Below are 23,347 nucleotides of genomic sequence, written 5' to 3' on the forward strand. Positions count from 1 at the left end.
GAATTTATGAATGAGAGACAGCTTCTTCTACCATTGATGGAACTTCTGCTAGATTGTAAAACCCATGGAAAAATACCAGGAGCCAAAAACAGCCCCAGATGCAGACAGCCTTGTGACCCCCAGATGCAGACAGCCTTGTGACCCCCAGATGCAGACAGGCATGACCACAAACTCCGCCTATGTACTATAGATAACCCTGTCAGGATGCTTCTGAGAAGAAAAAAAAAAAGAGGATCCCCACCGACTCCAAGTCTATTAATAAGTAACCAGTAACCAGTGCTGGGACTGAAATCATGCTTCTGCTTCTGTAAACCTGCTTCTGCTCTCCCTAACTCTATAAAAAGAGACCCTTCCCCTTGCCCGGCGCACTCAGCCTCTCGAAGGACTGGAGTGCCCGCAGGCGCCTGTGTAAACAATAAAGCTGCCTCTTGCCTTTGCATCCAGTGGCTCGGTCTTGGTTCTTGGGCGCGGGTCTCCCACCACGGAAGATTCCCCCTCCCCCGGGAATCTTACAGCTGGGGGCTCGCCCGGGATTGGGGACCCCCGCCCAACCCAATTACTGCCCACCGGGAGGTAAGCATTTAATTTGGTGCACCATTCTGTCTGTCTACGTCTAGTTCCGTTTTTTGCGCTGCGTTAGAAAATCGGCTCGGATCCGTGTCGTTCTGTATCTGGGCGGCTTGAGAAGGAGCTGACGGGCTCGGACTTCTCCCCCGCCACCCTGGAGGACGCTTCAGGGAATTTGGGAGCCCGATTTTTCGGAGCTCAACAAGTATCCGAGGGATACGTTAGTCTGTTGGGTGGACAAATGGTCTCCCCGTCTGAATCTGCATTTTCAGTCTGTTACTGAAGCCGCGCTGCGCGTCTCTGTGCCGGCTGTCTCTCTGTTGTCTTAGTCCTTGGTGTTTGTTTAGTGTTGTCTCTTGACAAAATGGGTCAAAAAAAAAAAATGGTGACCCCCCCTGAGTTTAACCCTAGATCATTGGAAAGACGTTCGAAATATTGCTTCCAACCAGTCAGTAGATGTCAAAAAGAAAAAATGGCAAACTTTCTGTTCCATGGAATGGCCCACCTTTAATGTGGGCTGGCCAAGGGATGGGACCTTTAACCTCTCTACTATTTTACAGGTGAAAGCAAAGGTGTTCGATCACGGTCCACATGGACAACCAGACCAAGTCCCCTATATAGTCACCTGGGAGTGTCTAGCAGTTGGCCCATCGCTATGAGTCGCCCCTTTTATCCCCCCCCCAACCTGCCCCGCCACTGCCTCTCCCTGCCCCTACTTCCTCCTCTTGTTGTCCGGTTGATACCAAGAAGCAGCCCCTGAAACCGGTACTTCCCCCGGACCTCAATACCCCCCCCCTTATAGATCTCCTCTCGGAAGGACCCCCTACCTATGGATCCCAAACCCAGGCACCAGCCGCGCCGCCGCGCCCCCCCCCCCCTTGCACTCCCTTCCCCAGTGGCTGGACGCCTACGGAGCCACCGAGAGCAGCCACCACAGGGGGAGACTTCACAAGCCTTTCCCTTGAGGCTCTTCTCAGGACAGAAGAAAAGCAGAGTCTTTCTGGAAGCCAGAAAGAATGTTCCAGGCGATAACGGGAGACCCACCCAGATACTAGATGAGATTGATGATGCTTTTCCTTTGACCCGCCCCGACTGGGACCACACCTCAGCAGACGGTAGGGGACACCTACGCCTTTATCGCCAGTTGCTCATAGCGGGCCTCCGTGGTGCTGGGCGCCACCCTACTAATTTGGCCAAGGTAAAGCAAGTAATACAAAAACCAGATAAATCCCCTGCTGCCTTTCTAGAGAGAATTAAGGAAGCAGAGAGGATTTTTAATAAATGAGAGACAGCAGAAAAGAGAGAGGACCACCTACACAGGGAGGCAGAGAATAGAGAAGACAAGCATAAAAAAAGAAACAAAAACAAAAGAAAAATGCTAGGAAACACACGAGAAGCAGAGAATTGAGCCGCCTCTTGGCCACTGTAGTACAGAACAATGATAGGACTAATAGGTTGGGAGACCAAAGGAGACCCAGACCCAGAGTGGACCGGGGACTATCGCCCTGACCAAAACCTTAGGGAAGTTAACAAAAGGGTGGAAGATATCCACCCCACTGTGCCTAATCCTTATAACCTGCTGAGTTCTTTACCTCCCTCTCATCAGTGGTATTCAATCTTGGATTTAAAGGATGCTTTTTTCTGCCTGAGACTGGCTTCCCAGAGTCAGCCACTGTTTGCATTCGAATGGAAGGACCCTGACTGTGGAATCTCAGGGCAATTAACATGGACAAGACTTCCCCAGGGATTTAAAAACAGTCCCACCCTCTTTGATGAAGCCTTACACCGGGACCTGGCTGACTTTCGAGTCCAGCACCCATCTTTAATTCTGCTCCAATATGTGGATAACCTCCTGCTTGCGGCCTCCTCATATCAGGACTGTCATACAGGTACCGGGGCCCTGCTTGAGACTCTGGGACGCTTGGGCTATAGAGCTTCTGCTAAGAAGGCCCAAATCTGTCAACAAGAGGTCACCTACTTGGGATATAAATTAAAAAATGGCCAACGCTGGTTAACACCGGCCCGCATAGACACTGTAGCTCACATTCCTGTCCCCCAGAACCATAGACAACTCAGAGAGTTCTTGGGGACCGCTGGGTTCTGTTGCCTATGGATACCAGGGTTTGCTGAAATGGCAGCCCCTCTTTACCCCTTGACTAAACAAGGAACCCCCTTCAATTGGACTAAGCCACAGCAAGAGGCTTTTGACAAAATTAAACACTCTCTCCTCTCTCCTCCGGCTTTGGGCTTGCCTGACATCACCAAGCCCTTCGAGCTATTCATAGATGAAAGACAGGGGTTTGCGAAGGGAGTGCTAACTCAGCAGCTTGGACCATGGAGGCGCCCGGTTGCATATCTCTCAAAAAAGTTAGATCCAGTGGCCTCAGGCTGGCCACCATGTCTAAAAATAATCGCTGCAGTTGCAGTCTTGACCAAGGATGCAAGTAAACTAACCCTGGGGCAACCTCTGACTGTGCTAACGCCACATGCCATTGAGTCTATCGTGAGACAGCCCCCAGATCGCTGGCTGTCTAATATACGTATGACTCGTTACCAATCCTTGCTTCTCGACAAAGACCGTGTGCAATTTGGTCCGGTAGTGGCCCTAAACCCGGCCACCCTGTTGCCCCTCCCTGAGGGGCCAGAGACCCATAACTGCCAGCAGATTCTTGCAGAGGTACACGGAACCAGAAAGGATCTCACTGACCAGCCGCTGCAGGATGCAGATTTCACCTGGTACACGGACGGTAGCAGCTTCCTACTGAATGGTGAGAGACGAGCCGGGGCCGCAGTGACCACCAGAGACCAGGTAGTCTGGGCTAGCACCCTGCCCGGAGGGACCTCAGCACAAAAAGCGGAACTCATTGCCTTGACTCAAGCCCTCCAGCAGGCTAAAGGTAAAAAACTCAATGTGTACACTGATAGCCGGTATGCATTCGCCACCGCCCACATACATGGGGAAATTTACAAAAGAAGGGGCCTGCTGACTTCAGAGGGAAATCAAAAATAAGACTGAGATATTGGCCCTCCTCAAGGCTCTGTACCTACCCCAGAAGCTCAGCATTATACACTGTCCAGGTCATCAGAAAGGAAACAGCCCCGAGGCCATAGGGAACAGGTTCGCTGATAAAGCCACCCGTGAGGCAGCTCTGGGACCCCAACTCTTGATTCTGATGGCCACTGAGGAGGGGACTCCTAAAGCAGCATCTCCAACTCCGGGATGGGAATACACGAATGAGGACTTGGACTTGATTCAGAAACTGGGGGCATCATATGATGCTGCCCACGGCAAATGGACTTACCTAGAAAAGACTATTGTACCTCAAAAGATTACAGCCCTCCTCATTAAGCAACTTCACAGGCTAACCCACATGAGTGCTCAAAAGATGAATACTCTACTAGAACAAAAGGAAACAGGACATCTTTTTCTAAACAAAGGTTCAATCCTAAAAGAAGTTGCAAACACTTGCAAAGTGTGTGCTCAGGTAAATGCTGGATGAGCCCAGATGGCCCTTGGGTCTCGCCTGAGGGGACACCAACCCGGGGCTTGTTGGGAGCTTGACTTCACTGAGGTAAAACCGGGTATGTATGGTTACAAATATCTCCTAGTTTTTGTAGACACTTTTTCAGGATGGGTAAAAGCATTTCCCACCAAGCATGAAACCGCCAGAGTGGTAACCAAGAAATTGCTAGATGATATCTTTCCTCAGTATGGAATGCCACAGGCACTCGGGTCAGACAATGGGCCTGCCTTTGTCTCCCAGGTAAGTCAGTCAGTGGCCAAGACACTGGGGATCAATTGGAAGTTACATTGTGCATACAGACCCCAGAGTTCAGGTCAGGTAAAAAGGATAAATAAAACAATTAAAGAGGCTTTATCTAAATTAACGCTTGCAACTGGCTCAAAGGATTGGGTACAACTCCTACCCCTGACCCTTTACAAGGCCCGAAACACCCCAGGCCCTCATGGCCTAACCCCCTTTGAAATCCTCTATGGCAGCCCCCCGCCAGCTGTCACTTTCATGCTTACAGAAATTTCTAATTTTACTGATACTCCCACCCTACAGGCTCACTTAAAGGCCCTACAGTTGGTACACCAGGAAGTTTGGAAACCTCTAGCAGCTGCCTATAAAGAGGCAACTAATAAACCGCTAATCCCCCATTCATTCCAGATAGGGGACTCAGTTTGGGTCCGTCGACATCAGACCAAGAATCTGAAACCTCGCTGGAAAGGACCTTACACCGTGCTCCTGACAACTCCCACGGCCTTAAAAGTAGACGGAATCGCCACTTGGATCCACGCCTCCCACGTCAAGGCTGCCCTGACAGAGTACCCAGACAGCACACCACCAAACCTCGCACCATGGAAAGCACATCCTCCCCTGCCCCGTTATGGACATGGTGGCCCTCCTTAACCCCCAATCTGTGCGCCTTGACTGCCCATAAAAAAACCTTTTTAAAAAGACTTTAAAAAAGACTCACCGGAAGAGACACAACCCTCCTGTTAGCCCAGGATGTTACTCCAAACCTGCCAGACAGTTGTTAAACTCCACTCTATATGTTTGCCCCCAACATGCCCAGGCATCAAACTGTGGAACTAGAGTGGACTATTATTGTAAAAACTGGGGATGTGAAACCACTGGAAATGTATACTGGCAACCCAAATCCTCCTGGGATTTTATTACTGTAACTCGCCTAAATCAGGGTAACAAGATGCTTCTGAACATTACTTTCACTTCTCCCGGCAAGGCAGATAGGACATGGCTCAAAGGCCATACTTGGGGGGTCCGTCTTTACATAGATGGGCCAGACCCAGGTTTCCTCCTTACTATTAAGCTCCAATTATCGACTGACATAAGTCCAATAGGCCCCAACCCAGTTCTACCAGATCAAAAACCTATCCCCCGACTCCCACTTTCCTTGGCCCCGCCTTCTAAACCTACCAATGTTATAATTCCCCCTCCTAAAAGACCAACCACTCATCTCTATAAACCCCAGGGAACAGGTAATCGACTCTTTAGTCTAATACAGGGGGCTTATCTCTCCCTAAATGCCTCTGACAGTAACTATACCCAAGACTGCTGGCTCTGTTTAACTGCTGACCCTCCTTACTATGAAGGCATAGCCTTACCAGGAAACTTTACCAACTCCACTAACATTCCTACTCGATGTCTTGCTGTTGCGTCTCATAAATTAACTCTTGCAGAAGTAACTGGCCAGGGCTCCTGTATTGGGACCATACCCACTACTCTTCAACATTTATGTAACAAAACCACTCCTGTGTCCCCTGGAGCTTACTACTTAGAATCTCCAAATGGAACCTATTGGGCCTGTAATACAGGACTGACTCCTTGCGTTTCTGCTACTGTCCTTAATTCTACTGCTGATTACTGTGTCCTAGTCCAGTTATGGCCACGCACTACCTACCATAGATCAGAATTCATTCTTCAGGTATTTAAAAACAGACCTAGGCGGGAGCCCATAACCCTTACCATCGCCCTCCTTTTGGGAGCAGGAGGAATCTTAGCGGGGATAGGAACTGGAACAACTGCCCTGGTACACTCTGAGCAGACCCGAGCCCTACAAGAAGCGATAACCACAGACTTACAGGCCATAGAAAAATCTATTTCTGCTCTAGAAACTTCCCTTACTTCCCTTTCAGAGGTAGTATTGCAAAATAGAAGAGGCCTAGACTTGTTGTTTCTAAAAGAAGGAGGCCTCTGTGCTGCCCTTAAGGAAGAATGCTGTTTTTATGCTGACCATACGGGCATAGTCTGGGAATCTATGGAAATGCTCAGGGAAAGACTAGCCCAGAGGCAGAGATTGCTAGAGTCACGACAGGGCTGGTTCGAAAGTTGGTTTCATAAATCCCCCTGGTTCACCACCCTCTTATCCACTCTCCTGGGTCCTTTGCTCATTCTTGTGCTCCTATTAACCTTTGGTCCATGTATTCTCAATAGGCTGGTACAGTTTATACGGGACAAGCTCTCAGTTATCCAGGCGTTCGTCCTCACTAGTCAGTATCAGCCATCAAGCCAAAATGACATAAGATTATAAGTAAAAGATTTTACTCAGTTCCAAGAGAAATGGGGGAATGTAAAACCCATGGAAAAATACCAGGAGCCAAAAACAGCCCCAGATGCAGACAGCCTTGTGACCCCCAGATGCAGACAGCCTTGTGACCCCCAGATGCAGACAGGCATGACCACAAACTCCGCCTATGTACTATAGATAACCCTGTCAGGATGCTTCTGAGAAGAAAAAAAAAAAGAGGATCCCCACCGACTCCAAGTCTATTAATAAGTAACCAGTAACCAGTGCTGGGACTGAAATCATGCTTCTGCTTCTGTAAACCTGCTTCTGCTCTCCCTAACTCTATAAAAAGAGACCCTTCCCCTTGCCCGGCGCACTCAGCCTCTCGAAGGACTGGAGTGCCCGCAGGCGCCTGTGTAAACAATAAAGCTGCCTCTTGCCTTTGCATCCAGTGGCTCGGTCTTGGTTCTTGGGCGCGGGTCTCCCACCACGGAAGATTCCCCCTCCCCCGGGAATCTTACAAGATCTGTAAAGGCTTAAAATAGATTCCTTCTTCCTATAGAATGTATCTAGTTTGGGTATTATTCCCAAAATTATGAAGCTGTCTACTACACTCCTCAAAGAGCACTTCTAATTATTGCTCTGAATGTTTTTCAAGCTTTTTGTAATGAGGAAAGAGGTTTGACAATTTCCTTGTTAATTTTCTCAGTAATGTACATGAAACATAGGAATATAATCCAATGTGAATAGGACCAATTTGCAATAAATGATCATTCTGCTGTGGGTGTTACTAATGAGCTAAGTGTTGTCATAAGTTCTTTTATTTATTAAGAGTATACTTTGAGCTGGGTGTGATGGTGCACACCTTTAATTCTAGTACTTGGGGAGGGCAGAAGTAGGAAGATCACTATGAGTTCAAGGACACCTTGAGACTACATGGTGAATTTTGTAAGGTCTGGGAGTGACCAAGACACACAAACTACTCTGAGGCAAAGATGAAAGCTTGCATTTGGGAAAAGCACGAGCTGACAGGGATGACTCTCAGAAGCAGAGCACAGCCAGCTTTATAGGGCGTTTCAGTTGGGGGAAGGTAAGGAACGGAAAACAACTTGTTTTATTTTTCTTCACATTAGCCATTTCAAATACCTAGGGTGTGAACTAGAACAGAGACCAAGAGTCTTATGAGATAAGGGGGCAGGAAACCATGACCTGGGGGCATTGTTAGGTAAGGAAGGGATAATGGCTGGGTGGTTTCCTGAGGAATGTGAATAATTCACTTCCTTATGTCTGTTGCCATCCAGTTGTCCTTGGTGACTCCATTTTGGGAGCCTGACCTGGCCTAACAAATTCCAGGTCAGCCTGGACTAGAGTGAGATCCTACCTCTAAAAACAAAACAAACAAACAAACAAACAAAAAAGAATATGCTTTGTATGGACACATCATGTTTTGATGTCAGCATTTTCCTCCTCCCTGTCCCCAATCTGCTGAGGCCACTTCATTGGAGTTGCTAGTATTCCCCATGGGGTTCTTGTTTATGCCTTATGAGAGAAGCAGCGAGTCACTAGGGCCCATGGGGGTAATGACTAAGTGAGTGCCTCCCAACTTGTGGTGGTTACAGTCTTTATGCCCCTTCTTCCACAAACCTCCCTGAGCCATGGTGAGTGTGTTTTATGTCTATTTCAGTGTTAAGTCCTCAGGAGCTTCTGGAGTTCTGCTTTGATATATGTTAAGTATCTCCAGTGTCTTGCTCCATCACCCCGATGCACAGCCTCAGTCTCACCATGGAAGCAGCACTCTTGTTCATCTCACCAAATTCTTTGTAGTTTTACCTGGGCCTTGGCTGTAGCATGAGGGGTATTTTATTTTCTTGGGTTTTGTTACTTTCTGAAAAAGAATATTAGATTCCGCAGTGCAGAATGAATTCAGCATAATTAAATGGGCTAAGCACTTATAATTTAAAAAGGCTTTGATAAATCTAGCCCCTCTTCTGGCTAAAGTCTAGTTGGAGCTTCTCTTGGGAGACCATAATCTTGGTCTCCATAGGCTTGTGACCTGGTTTCCAGTTTCAGCCATGAGTTCCTTTCCACTGAGCTGATGTCTTACCAATCAGAAAGCCATTGGTTTCCCTCCAAGGATATTTTCCACCATTGCACAGGCGTGTACATCCTGTCAGGCTAGTTGCTTCTGAGTAGCTGTGACCCCTTCTTGCTCACAATGTTGCTGGCCACATTCCCTCAGTAGCTCATGTAGTGCTTTCTGGTCCTAAATGGGATAACTATCCGGGAACTGGCTCTCTGCCAGATTCCAGCTGGGTCACTTGGTGTTCTGTGTTGGCAACCTGTGGTTTCTTCAGCAATAGGGTCTTACATTTTATCTCAGGGGGGTTATCAAGTGCTTTGATAGAAATTTGTCTTATTTTGGGTACCTTCTAAGTCTCCTCAATCAATAGCTCAGTGTGAGTAGCAACTGATTTCTGATACTGAGGACTACAGGCAAGAGTTTGGTGGAAGCATAAGTGTCTACTTCCTTTTCTATAATGTTATCAAAGGCTGTGAAGCAGACTTCTGGGCCTACAGAGGCACTTCCAAGAGCATCTCAATGGAGAATAACCCAGTCATTTTATGAGGTTCTCACCTGCATCTTTGAAACCTGGGACACTCCCTTGACCATGGCCTAGACCAATTCATCTCTCAGTATCATGGGGCAGGAGCGAGAAGAAAATCCATCCATAGGGGATCCATTTGCGGAAGAGAAGGTACTTCTCAGAGTTGTGGGACCTGACAAATATGGTTGCTGGTTATAGGGGCCAAAAAGAGAACTCTGGTTGAAACAGAATCCATGCAAAGTCCCCATCTTGGGGACCCGGACCTTTTGACTTTCCCTTAGTGACACAAATAATGGAAAATGCATGTAGGTCCTTAGTGGAAATTGGTACAACTGGCACTGGAGGATCCCCTAATTGCACTGGGTGCAGCTCAGCTCTCTGATCCCATCTTTATCATTGAGCCTGCATAAGCCCCACAAGGTTCCCCATAGTTCCAGGCAGCATCAGTACTCTTCATTCAGGACCCAATGTAGATCCTACTTTGGCAGCTCTGTTAGATGGAGCCAGATACTGCCCTGGCTCCATGGGGGCAGGTCCCATCCTTCTCCATCTTTTGTCAAGTACATCATTTAGTGCTCTCCAGTCTCAGTTTCTCTATTGCTTAAAAGAGATCCTAGTACTCATTTCCTAAATCTGTGAGAAGCCTAGAGATAAGGGGCTCCATTATAGGAAGCATTTTACATGATACCCTTGGCCTCAAATGGTATCTTGTAGTCTGGGAAGTGCTGGATAGATGTCACTGAAAATGGCATGGCATCAAAAACAAAGTCTGGAGGTCCAGGCCTGTCATACTAGGTGCTCAGAAGGCTGACACATGAAGATGACAAGTTCAAGGCCAACCTGGGATACATAGTGAGACCCAAGGGCAAGGATACAGATCAGAAGTAAAGAACCTGGGTAAAACCCTCCTGTGAGGGGTAGAGAGTTCAAGTGTAGAACATTTGCCTAGGGTGCCTGTGGCCATAGGTTCCATGGGAATCTCAGCCATCCCAAGGTCTTCCTGGGGTTCCAAGTTCATTTATTTAGTCCCTCTTTAATTCTAGAAGGAAAGTTGGGATTCCAAAGGAGAAAGCTGGCCTCAGTGCTCAGAGCAGCCCTGCCCATTGAGGTTCCATGGGTCATGGCCTTTTGCTTCCAGTATCCATAAGAGCCACATGCTAATGTGCATGTCTTCAGGCCTGCTCTTACCTCAAGACATGATGACTTCTCTCCACAAATAACATCAAAAAGAAGCCCAGGGCCCAGGCCAACCTTTTCAGTGAGGAGGTAAATGTGGGTTTGGGGAGGTAGACCTATGGATCACCTGCTTTGATCTGATAAAAACTATCAACCCTGGCCCAGCCCTTCTCTTGATGAGGTGGTGGGTAGAGCTAATAACCAGTATAATACTTCCCAGATGGATCCCAAGACCTTAAGCAATGGGGGATTTATTGATCCCCTAGCACATGTGAGAGCTCATGCCAGTCTTAGGGATGCCAAGATGGAATAAGACTATCCATGGAGAGCCGGGCGTGGTGGCACACGCTTTTAATCCCAGCACTCGGGAGGCAGAGGTAAGAGGATCGCCGTGAGTTCAAGGCCACCCTGAGACTCCGTAGTGAATTCCAGGTCAGCCTGGGCTGGAGCAAGACCCTACCTCAGGAAAAAAAAAAAAAAAAAAAAAAAAAGACTATCCGCAGGCAGGAAGGGTCATGTAGACTAAAGGAAGGAAGAGGCTAGAGGGAGCAGAAGTCACGAGATACGAACAGTCGGGAGGAGGGCGGAACCAATCAGGAGAAAGAGCTCAGAGACAGAGGGACAGCAGCAGGGCTGGTAAGGAAGTGAGATGAATTCAAGAAACACTTAAAGAGTGTGGTGGTTTGAATAGATGGCCCCCAATATATTCAGTTTTTTATTGTTTGTAGTTTGCATCTGCAGCCACCTGGCCAGAGGCAGTGTCACTGGGTGGAACTTAAGGTGGGTTTTAGATTTCAGTCTAATGCAAAGTGTGCCTAGCTGGAGTTCCTGAAGTGTGCTGTGTGGCTTTTGGCTTTTGGCTTTTGGTTTTTGGCTTGTGCTTCTCTCTCTCTTTTTGGGCCTGTGAAGGCAGGCCAGCTTCTTCTGCCATTATGGAACTTCCCCTGGATCTATAAGCTTCAATAAATCCCTTCCTCCATAACTGTGCCTGGTCTGGAAGTTTATCTTAGTGAACCTGAGTCTGTCTCCTACAAAGGGCAAGCAAATATTTTTTTAAACCAGCACAGCCAAAGCATCTAAGATCACATACATAGTACTAAGTTAGACTGCCATAATTAAAACTGTCCATCAAAATACACAATTGAGACTGTGGAAAGACTAGACTTTGGATGGGAGAAAATATTACAGATACACAGATTTCTGACAAAGGATTTTTATCCAGAAATACATATTTTTCATGTTAATGGAAAATATGTAAGTCACTTTTTTACCTCTGAAACTAATTTAGCTGAACAAGCAATTTGGGGGAAGAAGGGTTTATTTTACTTTTGGCTCAGTTTCAGAGGTTTTTGGTGCATAGTCAGGTGACTCCATTGCTTTGGGCCTTTGGAGAAGCAGAGCATCAGGATGGCACAAAACCAGGGAAGAGCAAACCTGCTCACCTCTTGGCAGACAGGAAACAAGAAGTCAAAAGGAGGAAGAGGTGGAGCCAAGATTCCATAGAGCACCTTTCTCAAATATGGCCCTACCTTCCAGGGTTTCTAGCATGAAGCCAGCCTAGGCTACATAGTGGGTCCATGTTTGAAAAACAATATCGACTGGGCAAGGTGGTGCATGCCTTTAACCCCAGAATTCTGGAGGTAGGGGTAAGATGATCACTTTGAGTTTGAGACCTGCCTGAGAGTATATAGTAAACTCCAGGTCAGATGGGCTAGGGAGAGATCCTACCCATGTCTTGAAATATTTTCCATGTTTTCTTCTGGTTTTTACAACTTTAGGCCCTACATTTATATCTTCAGTCTATTTATTTGAGAGGAATAGAGTGAAAGAGAGAGAGAGAGAGATAATGATAATAGGCTCACCAGGATCTTTGGCCACTGCAAATAAACTGGAGATGCAATGTGCCACCTTGTGCACCTGGCTTATGTGGCTCTTGGGGACTTGAACCTCGGTTGTTTAGATTTTCATGCAAGTATCTTAACCACTAAGCCATCTCTCTAGACCCTATTTTGTTATTTTTTGGATATGGTATTAATTGAAGGTTCCAATTTATTTCTTTTTTAAATATTTATTTCAGTGAGAGCAAGAAAATATGAATGAGTGCACCAGGAGCTCTTGGCACTGCCAATGAACTGCACATGCATATGCCGTTTTGTGCATCTGACTTTATGTGGGGCCTGGGGAGTTTAACCTTGGTCTTATAGGCTCATTCAGCAAGCATCCTCCTTTTATTTATTTATTTATTTATTTTTGAGGTAGGGTCTTGCTCTAGCCCAGGCTGATCAAGAATAAATCTCAGACTGGCCACGAATTCAACAATGACCCTCCTAACTCCTCCGCCAATTCTGGGATTAAAGACATGCACCAATACACCTGACTTATTTGTTGTTTTATTATTTATCCTTTCTTTTTCTTTTTTATTATTGACAATTTCCATAATTATAGACCATAAATCAAGATAATTCCTCCCCCCGCTCACTATCTCCTTCTCAACTCCACTCTCCATCATATCCCCTTTCCCTTTCAACCAGTTTCACTTTTATTTTAATATCATCTTTTACTCCTATTTAATGGCTTTGTGTAGGTAGTGTCAGGCACTGTGAGGTCATACATATCCAGGCCATTTTGTGTCTGAAAATGTGTACTGTAAGGAGTCCTACCCTGCCGTGGCTCTTACATTCTTTTCACCACCTTTTTGTTATTTCATATTCACCAATATTAACTGGTTTTCCTTCTAGAATGTGTTGTCCTGTATTCCAGGATGAGCTTGAAATAGGTTTGACAACAACTGTCAGAACAGGAAATGCTTCACATAGCTAGGCTGACATGGTTTGAATCCTTGTCGTGGGACCTGCCTGGGCTGCTATTAAGGAATTCTCTCTCAAGAACCATCTTTTGCTGTAGACTATCCTAGATGCACAACTAGCCTGGTGCTTTTTCTTCACACATGGGGTAGTTCTGCAAATCTTCCCTGGGTGGGGTCTCTGCTTTCTCTTCACCTCTTTCAGGTGAAAAGGTTCAAGGTGGTATTAATTATCTTTTTAAAGTCCATAAATCTTGTTTTGAAAAGATTTGTCTGTGCTAGTTTTAACTTTTACTAGTATACCACTGGAGAGACAGTGATTATCAATGATAACAAGAGCCCGTCTGAAGACAAGAGGTCACATCCATCCTCACACCACATTATTAGCCATGTTATGACAAGAACCTAAAGAAAACACACAGACGAGACTGGGAGAGGAGAAACTCAAGGTCATGCATGGGTGCTGGGTCTCTCAGGGAAAAGGGTTATAGCAGGGAACTTGGACATTAATGTTAGGATACACAATGGGTGATTGGCAATGACAGTTAACCCGAGGAGAAGACACATCGTGGATGAAATGTTAAGCTGAACATAGAAAGCAGAAGAACGCCCATGTCCAAACCTTCCAGCCCAGAAATCTGCATCTTTTTCAAATATTTTTTATTGACAACTGCCATAATTGTAGACAATAACACATGATAATCCCCCACATACTTTCTGCTTTGCAACTCCAGTCTCCATCATACCCCTTTACCCTCTCAGTCTGTTTTATTTTGATGTCATCATCATTTCCTCCTATTATGATGGTCTTGTGTTGGTAGAGTCAGGCACTGAGATCATGGATATCCAGACCATTTTGTGTCTGGAGGAGTGCATGTAAGGAGTCCTACCCTTCCTTTGGCACTTACATTCTTCCACCACCTCTTCCACAATGGACCCTGAGAATTGGAAGATGTGACAAAGATGTTTCAGTGCTGAGCACTCCTCTGTCACTTCTTCTCAGCACTATGGTAACTTTTGAGTCATAATAGAGGTCACTGCCATCTGAACAAAGAATTTTCTTTAACCAAAAGTGAGAGTTAAAAAAAAGTGGAGGAAAAAAAGGGAGAGTAGCAATAACATATGGGTATGGATATTAACAGAAGTGCTTATCAGGAAGCTTGGTGAGCATAGTGTATGCATTTAGTCAGAAACCAGCAGATGTTATACCCCACAGTTCATGACTACCCCTGTTGTAGGTTTTCAGTATCAGGAATGTATTTTCTCTCATGAAGTGGGCCCCCAGTTCAATTAGAGAGCAGTTGATTTCCCCCATAACATACATGCCACTATTGCACCTGTTGGCTCATTTGGCCTGGCTGGCCAAATTTACGGCTTGAAATGTCCACTGTTGAGTATCTCCACTGATTATTTCTCCCTCTCCCATTGATCTGTATGCAGTGAAGCTTTTTCAGCTTTCTGTCAGCTGGTCTACATGGAGAAGGTTGTCAGTAGAGTATATGTTCTTACAGTATGTCCCTATGATTTGTTTTAATTTCTCTGATATCTGTTGTGATGGTGCCCTTTTCATTTCTAATTATATTAATTTGTGTCTTTTTTCCTTTTCTTCTGGTCAGATTTGTGGGTTCCTGGGTCCTTGGGCTGGCTGTGGTCCTCCAAAGGCATCCCAGGCAATCAGGGTGGTGAGTACATGAAAGTAAAGACTGTTGTGAGGGAGTTTCGGTGAACAGCTCTCCATTTATTGTCAGGGAAATGGGTTTTATAGGCAGTTGAGGGCCCTAAGGGGATTGGATGCACAAGGTCCCTTGCTAATGCCTGATTAGCAAATGGAGACATTCATTCCTGCACATAGGCAATGGTGGGGGAGGGGCATGTCAGGTGATCTAGGGACTCAGGGGCATGGGCTGATAAGGAGTTTCCTAGGCAACTGGCCAAAGGTCACAGGGCTATGGGCAAAGCCTTCGTTCAGGTGTGCCAAGCTTGGATAGGGAGTGGCCTTCTATAAACTGGGGGTCCTTAGCAGTGCCTGGAAGCTGAGGCCCCTCTCGTGAAGGCTCCAGCCTGTGCCTGGCAGTGCCCAGCAACTCCCTCTTTGTTTTTATAATGGGGAAGTGTCATCTTGAATGAGTTATTTGTAATTTGCCATAGGTCCAGATAGAGTTTGGTGGTATACAAGGACCTGATTGGTAGCAACCTTAGGAATATTAGTAATTTGTTATGTGAGAAATTTGATGAGACAGTGGGCTATAAGCAATAGGGTTCCTATAGTAAGGAGGGGGTAAGGAGAAGCCAAGTAACTAAAGGGTTATAGAACTAGGTGATGGGGTCCTAAGGCTTGTAGCAGTCAAGCCACTTAACATGATTTAATTTGTTAACAGAAATAACAATATACTTTTTCAAAGACCATACATGCCCCCTTCCTTATTCAGCAGTAATGAAGTCCAAGGTTAGATGGTTTTGAAGTACCACACTCATGAGAAAGTTCAATTGTCTCTGGAGAGATTCAAGGCTGTTGGTCACTGGAGACACACAGAGACAGTGCAATGCCAAGGCCCACTAGCAGAGGGATGAAGATCTCTTTCGGTTGGTGAAAGGGGTTTGCTCAGGCAGAGTTTGTAGGCCAACTTTTTCTTGTAGAGATACATCTGTGAAGCAACTAATACTGGAGTACAATAAGTGGGAGAGAAAATATTTATGTATGGGGTGGTTACTCCTTTTACATCAAAGGAGAGTAGGTGTCTTGACACAACTGGTCCTGATTATGGAAATACTATGCAGGCATTCAGCTCTGGCTGGCTTAGATCTGGACAGGCAGAGAGACATAACTTCACTGGCAACAAAGAGGGCAAGGCCTGTACTTTGCAGAGCCAGGGACACAGCAGACACATGGGAAAACAGTTCTTTGGAACTGGGCAAGAGATAATAAAAACTTTCCTGTCCTTTATGCCTTCAGGGATTCTGTTACCCTAATTCTATCCCCCTTTATTTCAGGACCAACTGAGCATGAGCTAGATGAGATTTTTTTCCAGAACTGTTCATCAAATGGCATAGTAATATTCAACATGGCTTGTCAAACAGACGAGATGTTAGCAGAGTCATCAGAAACATATAAACAGCATTTAACCTTGATAATAGAGAGCCATTGGGTGTCATGAAAGGTTGTACAAAAATATTTTTTCTTAGAATTTACTCATATATTCCAGATTTTAAAATAACCCTTAATAGGTTATTTATATTTGAGGTATTTTTTTTTATCTTTGGTTATACATTTCTCTCTGAGTGTCAGGCTCCTCCATCCCCAAGCTTGTAGTGCCCTGCCTCTGAGTGCTTCCTGTAATACAGCATGCTGGAAAGCTCCACATTCTGTTCCTCATTTCATGACAAAATCAACCCAAAGTGGGAAGCTGAGGCTCGGAGAGGGAAAAGCCTTACCTAAGGTCACATGCCATACACTCAGGTTTAGGTAAAGGGGCAGGAACTCACATCTCCAGGCAAAGAAACATGACGTGTTGGCCAGGGAGAATGATGACAACATGTACAGCCACCAAGGTCTCCTGAATAATTTTATTTTAGAAACATTTTTATTCATTTATTTGCAAGGGAGAGAGAGAATGTGTGCAGCAGGATGTATGAGGGCGTCTTGCCACTGTGAACAAATGCCAATACACAAGCCACTTTGTGCATTTAGCTTTACATGGATACTGGGGAACTGAACCCAGGCCATCTAGCTTTGCAAGCAGTCACCCTAACGACTGAGCCATCTCTCCAGTTCTACTTGAATAATTTTCATGTGTTTGTTCTGTTAATCCTCAATGGTCCTCTCAACCTCTTTAAGCTGCTGGTTCCGAGTCTGATTGAACATTGAGAAGACACTAGGACTGGCTCCACCTTCTGCTCTCTTCCAGGATCTTCTGGGTACCTGTAGGGGACCAGTTGCCACTTTCTCAAAAGGTCAGCCAGCTAGGACTCAGGTCCCAGAGCATCATGATGCTGGCTAACAGCCCCACCCTCCTGGTACCCACAGCAAAGCCAGGATAATTAGTCAAGACATTTCTCAACCAAGGCAGGAAGTCTGCAGAGTGTCTGGCATGCAGGCCCTGGTACTTGTTGTAGGCCCAGTCATTTCATCCAAGTCCAGGCCATTTTTCTCTATGGCCCAGATGTGCTCATTTCTTCCCTTGGCCTCTAGGGAAAGCTTCTTGTTACTACTCCTGCCACCCTCTGCTCAGCTGGAATCTGGCCTGTTCAGCTGCTAAAAGTTTCCAGAATGTTCTCAGCATAATCTTTGGGCTTTCTGTTGTATGAGATTCATTCATTGACAGGATCTCTTGAATACGCTTTTTACCTTCCTGGGTCTCCTACTCACCCTAAACCTGCTTTAACTATATTTCTTTCTCAACATCTATTTCTGTCTCCCAAGCATGCTTTTTTAGTTTTTTGTTTGTTTGTTTGTTTTTATTTATTTATTTGAGAGCAATAGACAGACACAGAGAAAGAAGCACATAGATAGAGAATGGGCATGCCAGGACCTCCAGCCACTGCAAACGAACTCCAGATGCATGCACCTCATTGCACATCTGGCTTACATGGCTCCTGGGGAATTGGGCCTCAAACCAAGGTCCTTAGGCTTCACAGGCTAGCGCTTAACTGCCAAGCCATTTCTCCAGCCCCAAAGCATGCTTTTTGTTAAAAATGTGTTATATGGACTGGGGAGATTGCTTACAGGTTAAGGAGCTTGCCTGCCAAGTCTAGCAACTGAAGTTTGTTTTCCTCACACTCACCTGAAATGAGATCCACATAGTAGCACATGTGTTTGGAATTCATTTGCAGAGGATGGGGCACCCGGAGTGCCTAGCCTATCTGTCTGTATCTCTTCTCTACCTCTCTCTGCTTGCAAATAAATAAATTAATTAAAAAATGGGATATGTGTGTGGATGTGTATTTGTATGTTTAGGTGTGTGCGGTGCATGTGTGTATGCAAGTATGCATACACACAGTCAGTAGGGATAAAAAGACAATTTTGTGTGTTATTTCCAGGAATGCCATTTTCAGTCCTTCATAGGGCCTCTCACTGGGCTGAAACTCACTAATTATGCTAGTCTGGCTGGCCACTCAGTCCCAGGGACTCTCCTATCTCACCTTCCCAGTGGTAGGTTTACAAGCTTGCAGCACCACACCTGCTTCTTTTATATGGGTTCTGGGGATCAAACTCAGGTCCTTAGGGTTACAAGGAAAACACTACCCAATGAGCCTAGTCCCCAAGAATAGTTTTTGGGACCAGGTATTGCTATACATATCCTAGGTTGGCTTGGAACTCACGATCCTCCTGTCTGTGCTTCCTGAGTGCTGGGATGACATATGAGAATCACTGTGCCCATCTGCACAGAACCCCAGGCCCCTCCTCCAAAAAATATTTCTGGATCCTAGGCTACTTTCTATCACTGCCATTGCCCATGCCCCACATCAATCCTCCACATGTCTGCCTCCAAATTTAGAGACCTCAACAGCAAGATACATTGTGCCCATTTCTGCTTGGACTTAGCTCTGAGCTGGAATCACCTCCAGTTTGAAAGCAGCTGCTCAGAATCCAGGTTTCACCTACACCACACATGAAGCTATGCCTCCCATGTCTCTAGCCTGACTTCTTGCTTCTAGATGTTTCTTACAAAACATCCTGTGTCCAAGTACCACTTTCCTCCCCACACTGGGCAATCACCAAGTGCATTGTCTCCAGAGCCCACTGAGGGACTTTTCTCTAGAAATCACCATTCCAGCTCAAGCCTTAAACAGCGAGAGAGGAATGTCTGGGATCAGCGCCCTCATCCCATCAATAATACCTTCCCTTGCCAAGCCCTATCTAGTTTCTCCAGTAGGGGCTTCCCCCAATTCCCCACCTCCACCAAGCACCTGTGTGGTCTTCAAAGTCCTTCTTCTCCCCTTCCCTTTACTTCCCTCAGACTCCTGGGCCTGGTAGGAGCAGAAGCACCCAGCTACTTGTAATTAGTCCTTACTGGGTGCTTTGTCTCTACTATTCCTTTAAAAGTGGGCTGTCAGGGTGGCCAAGGCCAGGCCATTAGGATGCTGTAAAACCTTCGTAATATTTATAAATCCCTTCAGACATCATAAAGATAAGAACTCCCCTGTGGGTTTCAGTTTCTTCTCTTGTAATTATACATAATATACTTATACATACAATGAAAATACACATTCCACACTGGTTAGTAAAAATGATCATGTATGTTGGTGAGACATTCTACCCATTCTCAGAGCTGATTTCCATCTCAACACTACACACACACACACACACACACACACACACACACACACACACGTATTAATGTATATTCCAAAGAAAACCTTGCACTGTTGTAAGCATTAAATATTAGAAAATGGTAAGATATTCGTTCATGTGTATAAGTATTTTTTGTTCTCTAATGATGGTTGTCAGCATCCTTGCACAGCCTTCAAGCCAGGTTCCATCCCCCACCCCCCTCATACACACACTGAAATCCAGTTTCACAAACTGGCATATGTTTCTGGCATTTGCAGTAGCTAAAATAATCATTTACTCACACCTATTTCAATTTAATAAATGAAAACTTTCAGAAAAAGCACTGCTAATATACTGTGTATTTTAGTACTATCAATCTTGATCACATGAAATGCATTTTATCCACTATTCAGATTGTTCAATGGCAATCTGCTATACGATATATCTGAATAAAGTACATGTCTTTGACCCTGGCTAAAAGGTTGCAGTTGAGCGCTCAAAAAATATTCAGAGGCAGAGTGAGGATATGATTAAGAGATATAAAAACATTAACCTTTTGAAGAAGCACAGGCCTTACAGTAACCTGTTTTCAGTATACACTAAGGTTATCAAAGTGTCTGGAATCCACTGGAGAACTTGAAGACTGATACATAGCACTAAGGTTGTGCAGACCATGGTAGGATCTTGTCCATCACGTGAAAAGAAATAGCTGACATTGAGAAATTTACATATTTGAAAATAAATTTTTTTATAATTTATTTATTATTATTTTTGTAGTCAGTGAATACATTCAAGTTGACACCATTGTTAACCTCCCTCCTCCACTGGGACCCTCCTTGTTGGGGTATATGGGTTGTGTAGATTGCCTTTTGAAGGTTTGCAATTTTTACAGTGTTTAATTCCACCTATCCAGGAGCATGGGAGGTCTTTCCATTTTCTGAAGTCCTCATCAATTTCTTTTTTGAGTGTTTTTATGTTTTCATTGTATAGACCTTTTACTTCCTTAGTTAATGTTATTCCAAGGTATTTTTATTTTTTGTTGCTATTGAAAACAGGATAATGTCACATTTCTTTCTTTGTGTCTTTGTCATTTGATATAGAAAGGCTACTGATTTTTGTGCATTGATTTTGTATCCTGCTACTTTGCTGAAGAATGTTATCACCTTTAAGAGTTTTGGAATGGAGATTCTTGGGTCTCTTACATCTGCCAATATCACTAACTTGACATCTTCCTTTCCAAATTGCATCCCCTTTATTTCTTTCTCCTGTCTTATTGCTTGAGCTATGACTTCCAGTATTATATTAAAGAGCAAAGGTGAGAGTGGATACCCCTGTCCTGCTCGCAATCTCAATAGGAATTCCTTCAGTCTCTCTCCATTAAGTATTATTTGGGCTTTAGGAGCTTTGTGCATAGCCTTAATTGTGTTAAGATGTAGACCGATCATGCTGATTCTCTCCAATGTTTTGATCATGAAGTGATGTTATATTTTGTCAAAGGCCTTTTCTGCATCTATCAAAATGATCATGCGGTTTTTATGTTTAGCCTTGTTTATGTGGTGTATTACATTGACAGATTTCTGTATGTTGAACCACCCCTGCATTTCTGGGATGAAGCCCACTTGATCAAGGTGGATAATGGATTTGATGTGTTGTTGAATTCGGTTTGTGAGGATTTTGTTTAGGATCTAGGCTTCTAAGTTCAACAGGGAAATAGGCCTGTAGTTTTCTTTTCTTGGCATCTCTGCCTGGCTTTGGTATTTGGGCGATAGTAGCTTCATAGAAGGAGTTGGGGAGTTTTCCTTGATCTCCAACTGTGTGGCATAGTTTGAGAAAGATTGGTTTCAGTTCTTCCATGAAGGTTTGATAGAATTCAGCTGAGAAGCTATCTGGTTCTGGACTCTTCTCTGAGGGGGAGGATTTTTTTCATCCCTGTTTCAATTTCGATGGGTGTGATAGGTTTGTTTAGGAGATTAATCTGCTCTGAGTTTAGCTTTGGTAGATGGTATGTGTCTAGGAATTTATCCATTTCCTCTATATTTTCCAATTTTGTAGAGTACAGGTTTTTGAAGTAGGACCCAATGATTCTCCCAATTTCACTTATGTCTGTTGTGATCTCTCCTTTTTCATTTCTAATTTTGCTAATTTGAAGCACCTCTGTTTTGTTGCTCAAATTGGCAAGAGGGTTGTCAATCTTGTTTATTTTTTCAAAGAACCAACTTTTTGTTTCATCAATTTTCTGAATTGTGTTCTTAGTTTCCAATTCATTAATTTCTGCTTTTATTGTAATTATCTCTATACCTGGACCTTTATGGATTGGATTGTTCTTGCTTTTCCAGTGCCTTTAGGTGGATGGTTAGGTTATTGATTTGGGATTTCTTTCTCTTTCTTATGATTGCATTTAGTACTATCAATTTTCCCCTGAGGACCATCTTCATTGTATCCCATAAGTTTTGGTACAATGTGTTCTCATTGACATTCATTTCTAGAAATTTCTCTTTTTCATGTTTTATTTGTCCCACTACCCATTTATTGTTTAAAAGTGTGCTGTTCAATTTCCAGGAGCCAGTGGGATTTTTGGTGGGTGTTTTGTTTTTAATTTCTAGCAATACAGCATTGTGATCTGCTATCATGCAGGGGATTATGTCAATCTTCCTAAACATATGGAGGTAGGTTTTGTGATCCAGTAGATGATCTATTTTAGAGAAGGTTCTGTGTGCTGCTGAGAAGAATGTGTAGTCCATGGATTTGGGGTGGAATGTTCTATTGATGTTGGTTAGGTCTAAATTTTCTATGGTTTGGTTGAGTTCTCTCACTTTCCTGTTGAGTTTCTGTTTGAATGATCTATCTATTGCTGATAATTATGTATTAAAGTCTCCAACTATGATGGTGTTGGTTATTATTTCTGTTTTATTGTTGAGTAGGTTTTGTTTTATGAATTGTGTGCCCCTGTGTTTGGTGCATAAAGATTGTTGATTGTAATATTCTCTTGCTGAATAGTTCTCATGATCAGTAGGAAGTGGCCTTCTTTGTCTTTTCTGTTTAGTTTTGGCTTGAAGTCTATTTTATCCGATAGTAGTGGGGCTACACCTGCTTGTTTCTTATTCCCATTTTCTTGGAATATTATTTCCCAATCTTTCACCCTGAGGAGGTATCTATCTGTGGTGGTAAGGTGGGTTTCTTGAAGACAACTGATTGAAGGATCCAATTTTCTGATCCACCCTGTTAACTTGTGTCTCTTGATGGGTGAATTAAGGCCATTGATATTTAGGGTAATGACTGTGAAGTTCGATTTGATCCCTGCCATATTATGTTGGCTTATGTGGTTTTGTGTTTTCATGGTCTTTGAAATTTTTTGTGCCTTCTCCAAGTTTGGTTATTGTGATCTGCTTCTTGTAGGCAGTTGAAGTTGGTTATTTGAATCTTCCATATGGAGCATTCCATGAAGTACTCTCTGTAGGTTTGGCTTTGTGTTCGGATAGTTTTAAAGCTGAGTTTTATCATGGTAAGTTTTTCTTTCACTATCTGTTGTGAGAGACACAATTGCTGGGTATAGTAGTTTAGGTTGGAAACCATAAGTTTTTAGACTTTGCACCTTCCATTCCAGGCCATTTCTGGCTTGCACTGAGAAGTCTGAAGTGATTCTGATGGGGTTACCTTTAAATGTGATGTGTTGTTCTTTCCCTAGCTGCTTTTAGGACTTTCTCTTTGATGTCAATGTTTAGAGTCTTAATGACAATATGTTGTGGAGAATTTCTCTTTTGGTCCAATCTCTTTGGAGTTCTGTTAGCTTCTCCTATCTTGATGGGCCTTGCTTTTGAGAGAGTGGGAAAGTTTTCTATGATTATTTTGTTAAATAAGTTCTCCATGCATGTGGTCTGAATTTCTTCCCCT

At 44.4% G+C, this 23,347-nt stretch overlaps 1 long non-coding RNA gene across 1 annotated transcript; it reads left to right on the forward strand.

Annotated features, from left to right (window-relative positions):
• Positions 1-389: 389 nt before the first annotated feature.
• On the forward strand, positions 390-4,787 carry LOC123457538. Its single transcript, XR_006635033.1, has 2 exons — positions 390-573; positions 4,740-4,787. It is a non-coding gene; the product is annotated as an uncharacterized LOC123457538 (long non-coding RNA).
• Positions 4,788-23,347: the final 18,560 nt, after the last annotated feature.

This window comes from Jaculus jaculus, unplaced genomic scaffold (genome assembly GCF_020740685.1).
Source record: "Jaculus jaculus isolate mJacJac1 unplaced genomic scaffold, mJacJac1.mat.Y.cur u25, whole genome shotgun sequence".
NCBI lineage: Eukaryota > Metazoa > Chordata > Mammalia > Rodentia > Dipodidae > Jaculus > Jaculus jaculus.